The 18737-nt window shown below is 44.2% G+C and overlaps 1 long non-coding RNA gene across 2 annotated transcripts; it reads left to right on the top strand.

The window, feature by feature from the left end:
• The first annotated feature begins 610 nt into the window (after nt 1-610).
• LOC143828664 (uncharacterized) lies at nt 611-18473 on the top strand. Of its 2 annotated transcripts, none has more exons than XR_013227813.1 (4): nt 611-716; nt 9696-9813; nt 17835-17930; nt 18280-18473. It is a non-coding gene; the product is annotated as an uncharacterized LOC143828664 (long non-coding RNA). The 2 variants fall into 2 exon arrangements; XR_013227814.1 differs by lacking the exon at nt 611-716 and adding an exon at nt 3073-3086.
• Nucleotides 18474-18737: the final 264 nt, after the last annotated feature.

Here is an 18737-nt window from a genome sequence, read left to right as displayed (position 1 = left end):
ACATGACGTTTGCTCAGCTGTTCATGCGGATCACTTTTTAACTTGACCACACGGACCCTGCTTTTTTCTGAGCCAGCCTCTGTGCAGTTGCCTGAAGATGATTCCCATAGAATTGGAGATCAATTTAAAATGTTAGAACGAGCTCTGAATGCAAAATCTTGTTCACAGATCTTTTTTCCATATAAAATATACATGATATTTGTCATGTAAGTTCTCTTGTGGGAATTAGTCAAAAAGCTTTCCCACAGAGGCACAGTTGCATAAGAAATAATATATATCCAGGCTTAGATGGAAAATACATCTTTCTGTCCATAATCTGTGTGTGACAAACATACGTTCCTGCAAGAAGGTGCATTTCAAGAAGAGGAGACGTGCTCTGAGACAGAATCTCTGCGATGCAAACCCAAGGAAGAAGCCACATGTCCTCAAGCCAACAGATCATCCGAGGCTTTTACATGTTGCCAGAGCTCGCTTCAAGCCGACACAGTTTGAAAAGTGGAAAGAAAAGGAACCGAAGAAGCAAAAATAAATATTAAAGCGTGTAAGAATTAAACATTACCTACTTAAATAGCAATTATGCTTCTGAAAACAAGATCATCACACCTGTACACGAAAAGACATGCACGCTCCAAACATCTGTTTGGATCCACCTGCCAGGCACCTGTTTTGCTGATTCAATGCCATTTGATTGCTGGAGATGTAGAGGCTCTTGTGAGGTAATGAGTGATTTTACATTATGCATGATTGAAAACAGGTGTTGTAATGCTGCACAATTCAATGCATGAATAATTCAGCTTGTTTCCAGCAAGATATTTTAGAAGTATGCAACTGTATTTATTAATAAATGTGTAGGTGTTTTTTTTTTAAGATGTATAGGTTATTTCTCCCTCTCATATTCAGAGCACCCATAATCATGTCTTTTTAGTGTGAGAACTATTCTGGGAAAATGTATTACCACAGTAACCAAAAGGCCTGCTAATAAGGACAAAAGAGTTCTCTCCGTGTTCTAGGGAGGAGGAAGGGGGGGGGGGGAAGAGCACTATTTCCAACATATTTTTGCAGAACTGGTAGAAGACAGCCTGACAAAAATGTGAATCGAATGCTTCACTCATGGCAAGTTATTAATAATGTCTAATTATGATTGTATGCTTTTTATTAGTCCTTACGCTTTAATACACTAATCCACAGAAGGTATCACAGATCAGCCATTGTCTAAAGTTACTACATGCGAGAAGGGACAATAATCTTGTTCATAGCAGTCCTTGATATTTTTATTGCAGTGGTTCTAACAACTTAAGAGACAAGTCTTTTTCTGAAGGGTGGAAGTTGCTTGCTTCTTTAGCCATGAAAGATGCTGTGGTGAAAATCAGTGGTGTTCTGCATTAGTTTCATTTTCCTACTCTTGAAGTAAGACAGGAGTAGTCAAACTGCAGCCCTGCAGTCAGTGTTCGAAGCAGGGGCTCATGGGAATTGTAGTCCATGGACATCTGGAGGGCCGCAGTTTGACTACCTCTGCGTAAGATAATAAACTTTTGATGTACTTTAGAAGCCGCAAAAGCTCGTTGAATGTGCATTATCCAATGTGTGTGGAATGAGTGAGAGACTGATAATATAGTTTAACCTTTCTGCTGAAAACACTGCCCTTGACATATGTTATTGTTTTGGTCTGCTTGTTTCACAAAGTGAGAAAGGAGATTGGCAGCTTTCCCATTATTTCTTATTGTAGATTACAGGGCTGGAATGTCTGTTTTCAATAAAATGACACCAACATTTCAGGGGAGGGAGGGCTACATGTCCACTCAAGACCATCCCCCAGTTTCAAAGCAATTGGTCCAAGGATTCCAACTCATGGGACCATGAGCATGGTGCTCTCAAGCATTGTATTGTCAGGGGGGCGGGATCTCCACCTCTAGAAAGGAGGCTGGAGACTGAGTGGCCATTTACTATTATTGCCTATGGAGGAATTTCAGGAGAGCTAGAGTGTTTGTTTTTTAACAAAATGTTACCAAAATTTCAGTGGAGTGATGACTGCTTATCCTCTTAAGGCCATCCAAGTTTCAAGTGAATTGGACTAAGGAATCTGTGGGCCCTTGAATGTATGGGCCCTTGAACAAGGTGCCGCTCATCTACCCTAATTGTAGAGGGCAAATTGGCTCTACCCCCACAAATGAGGGAGTGAAGGATCTGATTGAAAGGGAAGAATGCCATTCAGGAAATGAGTAGAATCAAGTATGCCACCCTGAGTCGGCTTGCCAGGAGGATGGTATATAAATTGAATAAACAAACAAACAAATAAATAAATAAAAGTAATAAGGTGCATGCTGCATTGCTTGTATGAACCAGTACTTGGAAAAGCAATGAATTGTTTTGAGGAAGGGTTATTTGTTATACCAGCAGTCTCTGATCTGGTGGGGTAGTGGTTAAGAGTGGTGGCTTCTAACCTGGTGAGCTGGGTTTGATTCTCCATTCCTCCACATGTGAACAGCTGGGTGACCTTGAGTTCATCACAGCTCTGATACTGCTGTTTTGACTGAGCAGTCCTGTCAGAGCTCTCTCAGCCTCACCTACCTCACAAGTTGTCTGTTGTGGAGATAGGAAGGGAAGGCAATTGTAAGCTACTTTGAGACTCCTTAATGCAGTAAAAAGTAAAGTATAAAAACCAACTCTTCTTCTCCATCATTTTTGTACTTACTGACCTGAACCAGAAATTTCCAGGTATAACTTTGTTTCAAGAATTTTGTCATGTACACCTTTAGTGAAAATGTCAATGCACTTTCCATATGTGTGGTTTTTGCCTGGTAATAAATATACATTTTTGATGTGGGACACATCTTCTGGCGCACCTTGTCAAACGGAAATGTAGACAAATGCGACATCTGTTGTCCCGCCTAACAAAGCACACCAGAAGATGGAGGGCCCAGCCATTGGCTGCACCAGCCCTGGAACCTAGGCAGCCTCTGCAAGACCTGTAGGGGCTGAGGCAGTGGCGGCCTCACCCCCAAGATGTTTGCAGCAGCTGCCCTGGCCCTGAGGCCTTAACAGCAGCCATGATAGCCTCTGGGGCTGAGGCAGTGGTGGAGGAACAGGTAAACAGGAGGGGGTAGGGGGGAAGGGAAGCAAGTGTGTGCATACTCTCTTGCATGTGTTTACTCATGCATGCATGTGTGCACTTACACATGCGCATTCACACATGCGCATATTCATGCATATGCATATTCATGCGTGCGTGACCAGTGGGGGTTAAGGCAGCAGCAGAGAAGCAGGGGAGAAAGGAGTGAGTATGTGTGTGCACGTGTTTGCTTGCTTGAATCATAGAGACGTAGAGTTGGAAGGGGCCATGCAGGCCATCTAGTCCAATCCCCTGCTCTACGCAGGATCAGCCCTAAGCATCCTAAAGCATCCAAGAAAAGTGTGTATCCAACCTTTGCTTGAAGACTTCCAGTGAGGGGGAGCTCACCACCTTCTTAGGCAGCCACTGCTGAACTACTCTGACTGTGAAATTTTTTTCCCTGATATCTAGCGTATATTGTTGTACTTGTAATTTAAACCCGTTACTGCGTGTCCTTCCCTCTGCAGCCAACGGAAACAGCATCCTGCCCTCCTCCAAGTGACAACCTTTCAAATACTTAAAGAGGGCTATCATGTCCCCTCTCAACCTCCTTTTCTCCAGGCTGAACATTCCCAAGTCCCTCAACCTATCTTCATAGGGCTTGGTCCCTTGGCCCCAGATCATCTTCGTCACTCTCCTCTGTACCCTTTCAATTTTATCGACGTCCTTCTTGAAGTGAAGCCTCCAGAACTGCACCCAGTACTCCAGGTGTGGTCTGACCAGTGCCGTATACCAGTGGTCCCCAACCTGCGGGTCGCGGCCCGGTGGGGGGCCACGAAGGCCATGGCGCCAGGCCGCGGCTCCCTCTCCCCGCCACAGTAAAAAACTTCCCAGGCCGCAAGCTTGCAGCCTGGAAAGCTTCTTACTGCAGGAGGGCGGGGAGAGGGAATCAGGGCCGGGCCGCTCATCGCGCATGCGCGGCCCGATGCGCGGCCCGATGCGCGGGCGTGGCCCGATGCGCGGGCGCGGCCCGATGCGCGGGCGCGGCCCGATGTGCGGCCATGGCCCGCAGGGGCGGCCGGTCCGTGCGGGCGCGGCCCAATGCCCTGCCAGTCCCCAGCCTCGGAAAGGTTGGGGACCACTGCCGTATACAATGGGACTATGACATCTTGTGATTTTGATGTGATGCCCCTGTTGATACAGCCCAAAATGGTATTCGCCTTTTTTACTGCTGCATCACACTGCTTGCTCATGTTTAGTTTACAATCCACAAGTACCCCAAGGTCTCGTTCACACACAGTGTTACCTAGAAGCGTATCCCCCATCCAGTAGGCATGCTTTTCATTTTTCTGACCCAGATGCAGAACATTAGACTTATCTTTATTAAATTGCATCTTGTTCTCATTTGCCCATTTTTCCATTGTGTTCAGATCTCGTTGAACTCTGTCTCTAACTTCTGGAGTATTTGCCAGTCCTCCCAATTTGGTGTCATCTGCAAACTTGATGAGTAGTCCCTCCACCCCCTCATCTAGATCATAGATGATCTAGATGGAGGGAAGGAGATTGGGAAACCACTAGGTAAAGGGGGAAACAGGAGGGGGGAAGGGGAGTGAGTCTCTGTGTGCTTGAGAGTGAGGGAGGGGAGAGCAAGCAGGGAGGAGGTTGGGAAATCAACATATAACGGGGAAACTGGGGGGGAGAGTCTATGTATGTATGTGTATGTGTGTTTGGATGGGTGGGAGGGAGGGGGCCCTGACAAAGTCTCTCCAAAGTAGGTTTGTGTCCCACACACCCTCTGAGAGTCAGACTGTCAGGACAATTATTATAATAATGATACATTTTTATTTGTAGCCTGCCCTGCCGAATGTTCAGGGTGGGTGACATCAGTAAAATCAACATACAATGTAAAAATTTAAAACAATTGACATACATAGTCAACCCTTCTAAAATACTCAGATAGGCGAGTACTCTAGAAGGAAGCCAGACTTCTAATTTCTCCATTCTAGGTAACACTGTGTGTGAATGAGACCTTGTGGTACTTGTGGATCATAAACTAAACATGAGCAGGCAGTGTGATGCAGCGGTAAAAAAGGCAAATGCCATTTTGGGCTGTATCAACAGGGGCATCACATCAAAATCACAAGATAGAACAAGATGTCATAGTCCCATTGTATACGGCACTGGTCAGACCACACCTGAGTACTGTGTGCAGTTCTGGAGGCCTCACTTCAAGAAGGACGTAGATAAAATTGAAAGGGTACAGAGGAGAGCGACGAGGATGATCTGGGGCCAAGGGACCAAGCCCTATGAAGATAGGTTGAGGCACTTGGGAAACATCCGCCTGGAGAAAAGGAGGTTGAGAGGGAACATGATAGCCCTCTTTAAGTATTTGAAAGGTTGTCACTTGGAGGAGGGAAGGATGCTGTTTCTGTTGGCTGCAGAGGAAAGGACACACAGTAATGGGTTTTAACTACAAGTACAATGATATAGGCTAGCTATCAGGGGAAAAAAATTCACAGTCAGAGTAGTTCAGCAGTGGAATAAGCTGCCTAAGGAGGTGGTGAGCTTCCCCCTCACTGGCAGTCTTCAAGCAAAGGTTGGATACACACTTTTCTTGGATGCTTTAGGATGCTTTGGGCTGAACCTGTGTTGGACTAGATGGCCTGTATGGCCCCTTCCAACTCTATGATTCTATGCTTCTATGATTTTCTCCTAGCAGTGAGGACAGCTGTTCAATATGTGTTATTGTGGGCCACCTGGTGGAACTGTTTGAGGTCCCCAGGGCCTTGGTTTCCCTCAGGAACTTGTTTTACCAGACAAGCCCTGGCCCTGGTCGAGGCCAGTTTTACTTCTCTTGGGCCAAGGACCCTGAGCAGATCCTGATCTGAAAATTGTACCACTATTGGGGGATTATAAGGAAAAAGGTGATCCCACAGGAACGTTAGTCCCAGACTGTTTAGGGCTTTTACCCTTCCCCTCCTCTCCCCGCCCTGACATCCAGCCTGACAAAGCATTTTGGACCATTTAATATTTTATGATATTTTGGTTGGTCCCAATAGATGGTATTACCATTTTGGGAATAAAGGAATCAAGTAATTCCTACAATAACATTGCAGACTCTTTTTTAAATTGATAGTTATGATCTTGCATTTAAAAATGAAATGTTATTTATATTAATCTTTTGAGAAATACAAATATGGAAAACAGAAGAACCCTTAACTGTGCCATATAATCTCTTCTAAAGCATTTTATTTATTTTTAAAGTTTCTCTCCTTTCTTTCTACCCATTAGTTTCCAGTGCAGCTGAACACAATTTAAAAACAAACAAACTATGACTGTATTGTGGAAAACAAACTTAATTAGATGAACCCTAGGTAGGACAAAACATAATAAGTTGCAGATAAAAATATTACACATTTGTACATATTTTATATCCTGCCAAGAACTTGAGTACACAGAACAGATTTAACCTACTACCTAAAAGATGGCACAGTATAGACGAAATATTTTCCATACCATCACAAAAAATGCTTTGTTCTTGTCATTCACTGCCACCCACCTATTCTCGGAAGGTAGTATACTTCGAGCCAAGCCACAGGTGATAAATTAGCAAAAAAAAAAAAAAAAGCTTCATATAGGGGAAATTATTTTTCAGATAACTTGGTTCCCTGCCACTTAGGGGTTTGTCATTTAAAGGAAAAATGCACTTTTAATTGCTTCCAGAAACAAATTAAATACAGAAATCAACTAAATACAAAAATGTTTACAGGTATTTGAGTCTAGATTTTCCTGCAATGAGTGGAATAGCCAGAAGAAAGTTCCACAAACCCTGTTAAATGGCCTTGTGCCCCATGTTTCCCCTGTGGATCTAACAACGTAGATATTTAGTGCCAACTCTGGAAGACGTGGCAATAAACCTGAAAACAGATGGGCAGGAAAGTAAGAGATGTCTTCAGTGCCACAGGTCAAAAAAGTATGATTTTGGAAAACAAAAGCATTATGCAACTTTCAAACAGTACTCTCAAAGAAGTTGTTTTGGTAATATTGACAGGCATTGGCTGAGACAATGCTTACTAAGAATACAGATTTTATTACTGTCATGATTAACAGGGAATGCCAGTTGTTCAGGAGCCAATAGTTTTGAACATTTTCAAGATTCACACTATGCACTTTCTGCTCACTGAATGACTCTGGTCTTCCTTGTATTTTGAGCTACAAGAATGCACTCTGCTGCAGAGAGCCACTTTGGCATTGGTGGGCAGCAGGGCACATGTGAAGCAAATAACAGGCTTAAAACCTTTTACTTCATTATTATTTTACCCATCCACCCCTCTAGTTTCGAGACATCCTTAGACCATTCTGCACATGATAATGCCCTTTTAATGCACTTTAGAAGTAGATTACCCTGTTTCACTCAGGAATACCCTCACTGCAAAAAAGACATTGAACGCGCACTATGCAATGTGTGTGCAGAACCGATAATCATCAACAACAGGTATTAAATGTCATGTGAGCCCCTGGAGATCCTAATAAGCAAGCCCGAAATGGAGTATGCTTGAAGAAGGTCTCCTTCCTTGGCTGAAAAGGACGGGGGGGGGGGGGGGGTGGTGGTATAATTAGACCAGAATGTGGAAAACCTGACTCCACACTCTGCTATGAAACATACTGGGTAAGCCTGGGCCATGTGGCACAAAAGCAGCAGTGGAGTTGGGTCAAAGAAGGCCTCACTTACTGACCTCAAGGCAGCAGCTGCTCCAGAGCAGGGTGGGGTAGCTCATGAGAAGGCAGTGATAGCCTGATAGTAGGGATGAGGGGCGTGCTACCTGCAGTACACTGTCCTTACCAGTAGACAGCAGTTGAGCATTGAAGTTGAGGTAGGAAGTCTGCCAGCTCGAGGCATTAGCTGGGACATGGTGGACAGCAGTGGCCTCTAGCTCATGTTATTCAAACCCAGCTGGGAAGGGATAAGGCAAGGAAGGGGTTAAAAGATGACCAAGGGTCAGAGAAAGGAGGGGTGGTGCTAGGCTTGGCAAAGGATAAAATATGGGATGTCAGAGAGACTAGACAAGTGAGGAAGGCAAGCTGACTGAGGCAGGCTGAGAGTGAGTTTCCAATGAGCTCCCCAACTAAATCAAGGCCCTATCAGAGCTTAAACAGTTCTTTAGGGAGCCAGGCCTTTGGTTGAAGGCCAGCAACATGGGGCCTGGACCCATCCGTGCCAGGCAATTCTACAGTTTCATATGTCCCCAAGCTCATGGTCTTCTCTCTTAATTGCTGCCATTACCTAAATAAACAATGCTTCTAAGTTATGATTGTTGTTGACTGCTTTTAGGATGGTTATGATTTGTTCTCACTCTTAAAAATAGTTTCGGTGTACACTCTTGTTCCATGTACACCACCCTGAGATGTTATAGTGTGGGGTGATATATATATATATATATTAAATGAATAAATAAATACACAAAGGAGTAAAGAAGAAAAACCTGAAGTAGGACCTGGAAACTGGGGCTAAATAAGGCTGCTAAACCAAGACAGGCATTATAGAATTGCCAACGTAGAGGCACAATTCAGCCCCCTGGGCCTCTGAAAGAAGCAGGCAGATATTAGGAACTACACTTGTGAGCAAGCCTGTGTGGACTTTGATAAATCCAAAAAAAGAAGCGGTGAAAGGACAGCATTGCATCTAGTGAGTATCTGCTGCCTACGTTCTTCTACCCCCTCCACAGCCTGCCACAAGCTATCAGTCGAATCTAACTTACAGATTAGTTGTTGTGAGGACAAACTGGGGAATGGAGAGCAATGCTGAGTTGCTCAGAGGTAGGAATACATAAAAAGTGATAGACATAACCTGCTGGAAGAAACTCTTTGGTCTGTAAAGCTGGAGCTGTGCAGGCCTTGAAGGAGTCCACGAAACCTCTGACTGGGGAAACTCCTCACAGTTGCAGCTCTTTCAGTGAAGGCCTTTGAGCTTCTCCAGACATATCCTTTTAAGGGTTCCCAAAGGAATCTGAGGCACCAAGCTGGTGAGCTGCTTCCTATCATCTGTGTTCCAAAAACATGATTTCTTATATTGCTTGCATATTTTAAGTTCTGCCTCGTTGAAGCCCAGCTTTTAATGTGAAAAATGCAAAAAACTCCTGACTTAGCGGAGCCCAAACTCAGCTCAAGGTAGCTGGCCTTCTGCAGACATGCTACCAAGAGGAGTTTCCAGAGGGGCCAGTTTACACGGAACAGAACTAGAAGGCGTCACGAAATAAATCCTCCAAGCACAACCTTTCTCAGGGTCTTTCCCATTCCCTTCAGTTCACCAGCAACTGCCCAAGATACGAGTGATGCATGGCATCTTTGGCCACGTAGCAGGAAAACAGTTTTAGTACTGTTTATTTTCGACATACCGCCTGATCCTGCCAGCCATGGAAATGCAGGAGTATGACACCGCATGTGTTTCCCTTAAAGTGCAATCAGTGTGGATTTCCCTAAGAGCAATCTATGCACTAGCATTCCTGAATATTAAACCACTACAAAAGGAAAACGAGGCAACTGGAGATTATGATATGCTTGAGGAGGACTGGAACTTGTTTATATACCAGTACTTTATCCTTCAATATTGTCTTTGAAGTCACTTCTACCATTGTTTTCTTTGCAGTCCTCTGCCGCTAAAATTTGCTGTCTGATACACCAGAAAGCAACATAGTCCATATTAGGAGCCTGGAAACCAAGCCCAGTTTGCACACAGCCAGGTATCTGTGAGCATCTTCTGCCAGGTAACCATAATCTGATTTTCCTAGAACAGTAGTACACGCCTTGTTATTCACAGCTGTAATCATGTTGAAGCTGTCAAGTGTTGTCTCCACATCTTCCATTTACTTCTCAAACTAAATCCCTCACTCCTTTTGTATGTCGAAGCTGCCGTGGCCTGGAACTCATCTAGCCTTTGAGTAACATCTTCCAGATTTGCTTTAAACTGATTAGACACTGCTGAAGAATCAAATTCTCTCCCCTGGATAGTACAAAGCCATGTGTTGACAGACCTGGCTCTTTGCCATCAGCTGCGCAATGACGCCACACTGCATCTTTTGACAGGTCCTCATTTTGCACTGGTCTTCCTGACTGCTCAGGCACCCTGAAAAACTGAAATAAAATAAACCATGGTGTGACAGGAGGGACAGTACAATTACAGAGGGGAAGGCAGAAGAAAGTTGAACCAATGAGATTCTTTAATTAATGAACTCTTCTTTTAAAAGAGTGGGGGAAGGACTAGTCTATCCTGTAGGATGCTTGCATTCTCAAATACAGATTGCGAAGTGTGTGTGCTTTTTAATGAAGGTATTATGACTAAACAGACAAAAAACAGAAACTGAATCATTGCAATAGAATCAAAATGCTCTCAGTCAAGATTTGTTGCCCCAGGAGGGGAGGTGAAAAGGCTGTCCAGATTTTGAAGAGGGGGATTGGCCACTGCAAATGCCACCACTGCAATAATGAATGGCATTCAAGATCTGTTACTCCATGGATTCTAAATAAACTCTTGGTCTGGACTGAATTTGTTTGTGGACTGCAAGCAGGACCCTAGATGCTTAAATTTTTTAATTTGGTTTTGGGTTTGTTTCAACACTGAAATGGGATCAAAAATTTCTGTGCACATACCTTTCACATTGTGGTACCCAGCCATCATCATGTTATGTATTTTCATTGTTTTTTAAAAAGGCATTTAACTCTGGCTTTGTTGATTTTGCCTGGCTGGTTCCTTGATCTTCAGATGCAGATTACAGATACTTTATGCATGTTGGCTAACTTAATTCCCCTTCCAAAGCACCTATCAGGAAAAATCTCAACTACCTTGGCTGTTTTGCTCCTCCTGGGATCAAAGGGGTAGGAGAAGATGTATGACTCTCCATGCCAATGTTCCATCTTTGCCCCTTTTGCCTTCCTGCTTGACTTTTTGCCCTCTCATAGACCCATTATGCACGGGGGGAATAACGCACATTTGGGGTGGAATGGCGGTGACTAAAATCACGGATAACGCACGGAGCCGGCTGCAACTGGCCGCAGCTTCGGTGCATGCCGCCGAAAAAGCCGCGTTAGCGAAACACGGAAGAAAGTGCAGCTTCCGGGTGACCAGGGCACAACCAGAAGCGGGGCCCGGATCGCCGTGTGCATAATCGGTTACTCTGGGTTTTGCCGCTGTCGTGCCCCATCCCGTGCATAACCAGTGTGCTTCGCGTCTTCCCCCTCCATGTTTTCTATGTGACCCGAAATCGCCGATTCGGCGGCCGTGCATAATGGGCCTCACGACAACCAGGTTTCTGTAGTTTGATCTGATTTTCTCCGAGTGTGCGTAAGCATCATTAATGCAACCGACTGATAGTTGCTTCTGACTGCACAGGTACAAAAGCAGTCCTCTTATAGAGTTGATTTTGAAAGGCTCCATGACCTACTTATGATGACATAATCCAGGCAAATCAGTAAATGGTGAGCATGTGACAGCAGCCCAGCCAACCACTAGTGAGCAGATGAAAAACTACTAAATATGCTGCTCCTTTGGAATGGCAAGAAAATCATTGGTTGATTGCCTTTTGTTGTGATTGCAAAGTTTGCATCATTCCTGTCCTTAGATATGCTGGAGTTTGGGTGGTCTGTATGTGCAAAGTGCCATCAAGTTGCAGAGAGCCAGCTTGGTGTAGTGGTTAAGAATAGTGGCTTCTAATCTGGCAAGCAGGGTTTGATTCCCTTCCTCTGCATGCAACCAGCTGGGTGACCCTGGGCTCACCACAGCACTGATAAGGCTGTTCTGACCGAGCAATAATATCAGGGCTCTCTCAGCCTAAACTGCCTCACAGGATGCCTGTTGTGGGGAGAGGAAGGGAAGGAGATTATAAGCCGCTTTGGGACTCCTTCGGGTAGAGAAAAGTGGCATATAAGAGCCAACTCTTCTTCTTCTGGCCTCAGAGAGTTTTCAAGGCAAATGATTAAGCCTGCAAAATCTTCCAATGCGGTCTCCAATGCAAGTACTCACCTTGCTTACTAGTTTTGAGATCTTTTCATGTACAAAATACCTGAGTATCTCCTTCCTTGGATTGCTCTGAGAAGCCATTGGCCAGAAGGTCCAAATTTAAAGAAAAATAATTCCCTAACAGTCAATGAGCAAGTCAAAAAAGACTCTTGGTACAGCTTCTTTTGCTTGTGCTTTAGCTACATCTCTTCCAGGCAATGATAATTTGCACATCTTGTTTTAGTGGTTAAAAGCAGCAGCTTCTAATGTGTGAGCTGGATTTCATTCCCTGCTCCTCCACATGCTGGGCGACCAGGGGCTAGTCATAGTCCTGTCACAGAGTGGTTTCTCTCAAAGCTCTCTCAGCTTCACCTGGAAGGATGAGGAAAGGAAGACTATTATAAGCCACTATGAGACTCCTTTGGACAGTGAAAAGCAGGGTATAAAAACAACTCTTCTGCTGGGAAGGTGCTACTGGGAAGGTGCTACTGGGAAACAGTGTCCCTCCCATGTCCACATGTCCCCATTTTCTCATGGTGCTTCTGTGCCCTGTTTACACTTCCCCAATCTTCCATGCCATTGGTCCCAAATTTGCTTTGATACGATGGTCTTGGAAAAGTTCAAGACCAAGGTGGTATCCATATGAAAAGGCAAAGTATGCATCTTCCCAGTCCCACCCACATTAGTATTATTTCCCCTGCTGCGATTGCCTGTGATGGCTACCCCCAAAGCATTCCTTCCTTTTCAGACTGAAAATTGTAAAACTCATATGACTTATTCACATGTCAGAGGCTTTTCCTAGGCACCCTAGGTCCGAGATGGCCAGCAGGGGGGTGTTTCTGGGCCTCCTGCAGCCCCCACCCACAGAAGTCAAGCTCCCCCCATGTTCTCTGAGTTGAAAGAGGCCACAGCGACTTACTGGCAGCTGGCTCCTCTTCCACCCAGCAAACTTCTGAAACCAGCAGGGAGTTGGAGGTGAAGAGCTGATTCCTTATTAAGCCCTTCCAGGCTGAGGACTACCTCCTGATTGGGTCTAAACTACCTGGGTGTGCCATTCCTGGATGAGGGCCAATCAGGTAGTGGTTGAGCAGTCAGTTTGGGTTTTATATGGTTTACAGACGGGGGCAAACAGTTGTCCTTGGAGCTTCTCTTTGGCTCCTAATTCACCACCTTGGTGCAACTAGAAATAGAAAATTCAAAGAAGCAAAAACAAGTTAAAAGTCACATATTTTTTAATGTGAATGAATGTTTTCATCCTGATTCAATTGACCAATCCTGTACTTAATTATCGCAGCAAAAAAACAGTGTGGGTGGTTTACACATTTCAGAGATGTTGAGGTTCACACATTCCTAAGAAGGTTCTCACCTCCAAACATGACACAGCGCTAAGTTTTGAATGTGGAGTTATCATGAAGTAAGATTCCACTTTTTTGTTTGTGAAATTTTACTATTACAATCAGACATAGTACCATCAAGTACTTTGTTTATAGGGTGGAATATTTACATTCATCATATATTCATGTACTTATCTCAATCACAATATGCAATGTAAATCAGATGGTCGTAGAAGATAATCTCTGCCTTGCTTCTTCCTTGCTGCATGTTGCAGGACATGATGAAACAGATAATTTAAACACAAGGCAATGTGCATTTTCTGCAAAGCAGTGTAAATTATTTGCAAACAATGAAAGAAAGAAAACATTTGTCCTTCTATCGTTTTATCTGTCTCCTGGATCCTCCTTCTGAAAGTCCATCAATGGCATGTTTTTTTCTGCAAAATGAGAGGGAGGAGAGGAGAGGAAAAGAGAAGGGTTCATTTCACCCCTTCCAACTAGGACCATAGAAGGATCCAAACTAACTTTTTCACAGGCACAAAGATTTTCACTCATGAAGTGCCATTTCCCCATCCTAAATTGAGGCTGCTGCAGGAGTGGAAGAGGCAGGGAAATTATACTCCATAGGTGGAAATCTTTGCAACCGCAGAAATGTCTAGTCCAGAGCCATGTCAATATCTAATAGTGAAATGGCTTGGGGCCATCCATCACAGAAGCCTAAAAATCAGGCCACCCACAGATTAACAAGGAATTTCTACATAGTCAGGGTATCCCAATGTATGTAGAAAAACAAGATTTTGTTAACTAACTGAAAGAACAAGAATACATCCAAATAGTTTGAGGTTTAATGAATGTGCTCTAGGAGAGAAGGAATTTGGAAAACATTCAGTTCAAGAAAAAAACGGATTGAGAAATTGACCTTTACAAGCCCCAGGGGCTTATAGAATTGTGGAGGGGAATATTATTGGGATCTGGAACTTCCCCATGATTGTCTACACCTGCAGCAATTCCACACGAGGAATTTGCTCCTGGACAGGCGCTCGTTGCCGGAAGATTTTAGTGCTGCTTATGCATGACAAGAGCCTCTTGTGGCGCAGAGTGGTAAGGCAGTAGACATACAGTATGAAAGCTCTGCCTGTGAGGCTGGGAGTTCAATCCCAGCAGCCGGCTCAAGGTTGACTCAGCCTTCCATCCTTCGGAGGTCGGTAAAATGAGTACCCAGCATGCTGGGGGGTAAACGGTAATGACTGGGGAAGGCACTGGCAAACCACCCCGTATTGAGTCTGCCATGAAAACGCTGGAGGGCGTCACCCCAAGGGTCAGACATGACCCGGTGCTTGCACAGGGGATACCTTTACCTTTACCTTTACGCATGACATCGGCAGCAAGATTTACCTCATGATGAGGGAAATCACCAAAACTGTATTTGCCACACCTTGTCATGCTTCACATCACGGACCAACCAGGGGCAAGCCTGTGTGGAGGGAGAAAAGCATGACAGTCTTTGCAACATTTTTCCCACCCTTGTACCCGCCTTCCCATCTCAATTTCCTGCTTTGGAATTTTTTTTAAAAAAATGATGCAGTCTACATTGCTGCGGGACCACAAAGGTACATTCCATAAGTTAAAATATATTTAGATTTAGATTTAGATTTAGACCCCTACGTTAAAAAAAAATTCTGTTAATTATCCTCGGGGGTTTTGCGACCGGGCAGCCAAGACACATTCTCGTTTGTGTTTCCTGGCATATCGGTTTTAATAGGGGGAAAAGGGTGTGATGAAGGAGCCCTCTCCCGATTAGCTGAGCATTCGTGCTCTTTGTTTTTAAGCCTTACTGTTCACACACAATCACTCATTTGGGTCCAGTTACCATGTCCAGCCTCTCACAAATCTACACATACATAAATAGAGACCCTAACACCAAGAATGCTTTATTGTTGCGGTGTTTCTCCATAGCAACATTGAAGTGTTAATTAAAAAAAAAAAAACAGTGGGTTGCAGTGTTACCGCATGGCAACTGAGAAGTTCCCTTAAAAAAATAATAATTTCAGGGCTTCCAGGGGATGGAAGTTTGAGTCCCTGAAACAACCGCTGTGCTGGGATTGGTTGGTTGTGGTGATTGACAAACTGAGGAGTGGGGGGAGAAGTTTGCTTTGTTTTCCCGTACTGCCTCGTTGGAAGGCAAAAAGCTGCGATGAGGCAGCAGGAAAACATGGGAGAGGTATCCCGTCAGGAAGCTTGCAGATGTGTAGCTTCCAACCACACATTTGCAAGTAGAAGGTGGTGCAAGTTTAATGCCTCCGTGCAGGATCGGTCCTGCAATTCCTCACAAGTTCTCAGTTTGTGAATTTCTGATCATTATATAGATATTTTGGTTCTGTCTTACCCAGCTGGTCCAGAGTTTTGGGCTTGGGTGCCATCAATATGCTGATGACACCAAGCTCTATCTCCTGATGAGAGCTCAACCATATATCCTGCCGAATTCCCTGGCCGAGAGCTTGGAGGCCATGACAGAGTGGATCCTGCATCATCACCTGACGATCAACCCCTCAAAGATGGAGGTCCTGTAGTTGGGTAGGTAGGGCTTGTATGAAGAAGCACACCTCTCCAGACTGGATGATTGACAACTACACCGACAGCCAAAGATCTGGGGATGATCTTTGATGTTTTCCATTCCATGGAGGCTCAAGTCATGAAGGTAGTGCAGGTGGAGTTCTTCCATCATTTCCAAGCTAAGCTAATAACACCCTTTCTGACTCCAGAACACCTAGCCACAGTGATCCATGCATCACCTGGATGCTAGACTACTGTAATTCACCCTATGTGGGACTTCCCTTGTAGTTAATTCGCAAAACTACAATCGGATTTTAGGTGATGTTTTTGACATTTAAGTCCTTACATGCCCCAGGCCCAGCGTATCTAAGGGACCCCTCTCTGAATATGCCACCCCTCAGTGAATACCAACCATCTGGTGGTCCCGAGCCACAAAAATCTATACCTAGCCTCAACCCTCCTGGTGAAATGAGCTCCAAGAGGAAGTTAGGGACCTCGCTTGCTCTCTCCCTCTGTTTGCAGTTTGCAGAGGAAGCTGTTTCAGTTCAATGCACAGAGGCGCCGGCTCTGAGAGAGAGAGAGATGACTCTCGCCTTTTTTGGGGGAAGGGAGGTAATCACTAATCCGAGCATAGTTTCTTGCTTTCTTTTCTTTTTTATTTGGTGTGTGGAAGAGGGGGTAGTCTTATACGCCGAGTATATAACAAACTCTATATTTTGAGTGGAAATGTTGATGGGTCATCTTATACGCCGGTCGTCTTATATGCCGGCAAATACGGTATATGCTTCTTTTCATTGGGAGTCTACAAGCACTGGCCGGACAAACACTTTTCAGGGATGCTTTTGGCTGATCTTGCTTAGATGGCTTGTATGGCTCCTTCCAACTCTTTGATTCTTTCTAACATCTGGGCAGAGGCAGACTTTAGAGTACCATTCTACTAGAAAATCTTAAAAACCAGAGAGGTTCTTACAAAGAATCTGGAAACCCTAACAAGCATTTTGGCTGGCCTGGATGATTTGAGGAAGTGTGAAAGAGGTTTGCATATTACATGCATGCTAATGAACCTGTCTTCAGTCTATTGAACTGAGGCCAAAAACAAAGTGGGAGTCCGCATTGATGATCCCAATGACCCATTGCAGTCAACATCCTGGCTGCAGCATTCTGTACCAGCTGAAGTTTCTGAACACTTTCAAGGCCTGTCCCACAGCTTTAAGGCTGCAATCTTCCTCCTGCTGAGGCAATGCTAATTCTCTCATTGGCCCATTATGCATGGCCGCCGAACCGGCGATTTCGGGTCACATGGAAAACGCGGAGGGGCACATCGGTTATGCATGAGACGGGGCGCAACGGTGGCAAACCCCAGAGTAACCGATTATGCACGCGGCGATCCGGGCGCCGCTTCTGGTTGCGCTTTCTTCCACGTTTCGCTAACGCAGCTTTTTCGGCGGCATGCACCGAAGCTGCAGCCAGTTGCAGCCGGCACCGTGCGTTATCGGTGATTTTAGTCGCCGCCATTCCACCCCGAATGTGCGTTATTCCCCCCGTGCATAATGGGTCATTGTCTTTCACTCTAAATCAAGGGTAGTCAAACTGTGGCCCTCCAGATGCTGGCAGTTGCTCATGGGAATTGTAGTCCATGGACATCTGGAAGGATGCAGTTTGACTTGCCCTACTCTAAATTCTGCATTCTAAGGCTATGAGAGTCCCATTTAGCTACAGTAGCAAATAACCATTCATAGTCCAATGAATTTGCATGAGAATTTAAAAAATCTAATTAAGCAAATGGTCATCACTACTCTTTGTGGTAGTAAATGCCGTAATTCAACTGTGTATATGTGGAAGTAAGTTAAAAAAAATATTGTCAAGTGTGCCATATTAGTAATCAACCCTTCGTCCCATTCCATAGGTTCTTACCTCCTGAGAGAGGACATTCCTAACCAATGGCCAGCGGTGTGCATCTAAAATCCATTTGTAAGAATAAATGCCCCTCACCCCGATGCAGGTAATAAGAAAGTGCGTTTTTATTTGGATGACACTTTGCTTCTCAAGAACAGACAGCCTCCAAGGGGGGGGGGGGATGTTGCCAGCCCTGAAATGATTGACATTTGTTTACTTAACTCGCTCTTCTTGAAAGTCTGCACACCTATTACAACCTTGAACAGTTTCCAACTGTGGTATACTGGAACATTTTTTCATTTATTAGGTTCAGTGTTGCCAACCCAAACAAAGAGTAATCAGTGATGATCCAAGCAGACCAAGCTGTCTAGCGCCATACAATGTATCTGCATACTAATTTTCAAATTCCCTCACATTTCCAGAGAACTAATGGGATCATTTTCATTCTGTTACAGCAACTCAACAGTTACAGAATCACCATCTGTGTTTTCGTTAACCTGAATCAGATATGAATTCTGTTATTGCAAGGTAGAGCAGCTTGTTTAATGATTCTTAATCTTTTCTTTAATTAAATCATGCAGCCAACCTGAAAAATCTATCTTAATGCAAATTAGGAGCTTTTTTGGCATTCGCTTACAGTAATGCACTAATAAGGTTAATTTATGAAGGTTCTCTTCCAGTCTGTACAGATGATATTTGTTCACTGCATATTTTTAGCATATTGTCTCTTTTTGTGATTTTTTTTATTTAAAAACCAAATAATAAAAACTTAGTTATCTTTTGTTAATACAAAGAAGGTAAATTCTGATTGTAAAAAAAGAGAGAGAGGAAATAACATTAAAACAAAGAAAACAATCTTGTGTTCATATGTTTGTTCTGTATTTTTTCCCAGTATTCTAGTGCCATTGTGATA

The sequence above is a fragment of the Paroedura picta genome, chromosome 2, assembly GCF_049243985.1.
Source record: "Paroedura picta isolate Pp20150507F chromosome 2, Ppicta_v3.0, whole genome shotgun sequence".
NCBI lineage: Eukaryota > Metazoa > Chordata > Lepidosauria > Squamata > Gekkonidae > Paroedura > Paroedura picta.
This window is presented reverse-complemented; position numbering and strand designations above follow the sequence as displayed.